The sequence below is a fragment of the Microtus ochrogaster genome, chromosome 1 (genome assembly GCF_000317375.1).
Source record: "Microtus ochrogaster isolate Prairie Vole_2 chromosome 1, MicOch1.0, whole genome shotgun sequence".
Taxonomy (NCBI): Eukaryota; Metazoa; Chordata; class Mammalia; order Rodentia; family Cricetidae; genus Microtus; species Microtus ochrogaster.
This window is the reverse complement of record NC_022009.1, coordinates 79,194,474-79,195,181: the sequence shown is the minus strand read 5'-3', so window position 1 is coordinate 79,195,181 and position 708 is coordinate 79,194,474.

Genomic DNA, 708 nt, shown 5'->3' with positions numbered 1-708 from the left:
AAAAAAAACAACAAAAAAAACAACTAGGGTTAGAAAGATGAGTCAGCAGTTTAAAGCACCTATTGCTTTAGCAGAGGGCCCTTTGTCAGGCAGCTCAAAATCATCTGCAGTTACAATTCCACTCCCTTCCAACCTCTGTGGGCACCTGTACATATGTACACAGACAGATGGACAGACGGACAGACAGATAGATGGATAGATACATGATAGACGGAAAGATAGATGATAGATAGATAGATAGATAGATAGATAGATGATAGATAGATAATAAATAGACATAGAAAGATGATAGATGATAGATAGATAGATAGATAGATAGATAGATAGATAGATAGATAGATAATAATGATTATTTTCCATTTTGAATTCTTTGTGTCTCCATTGGCTACTGTAGTGTACACACAGAAGAATGTGGGATAAGCCTGCTTGTTTGAACAGTAAGATGACCTTCTGAGGTCTTTGATGGAGTTAAAGAAATATAGTTATAATTACAAAAGATAGATTAGATATAAAAGTTTAGACTTACAAAGATAGAATCGATGACAGAGTATTTTCCTTAATTTGACAAATGTAAATTCTGTAACTATAATTCTTGCCTGATAACTGTTTTGTTGAATGCAATCCTGGTGTGGGAAACTTAAAACCTTTTTTTTTTAATTAGATAGAAAGGGGGAGGTGATGTGGGATTCCCCTCTGTATGCTGTGAAT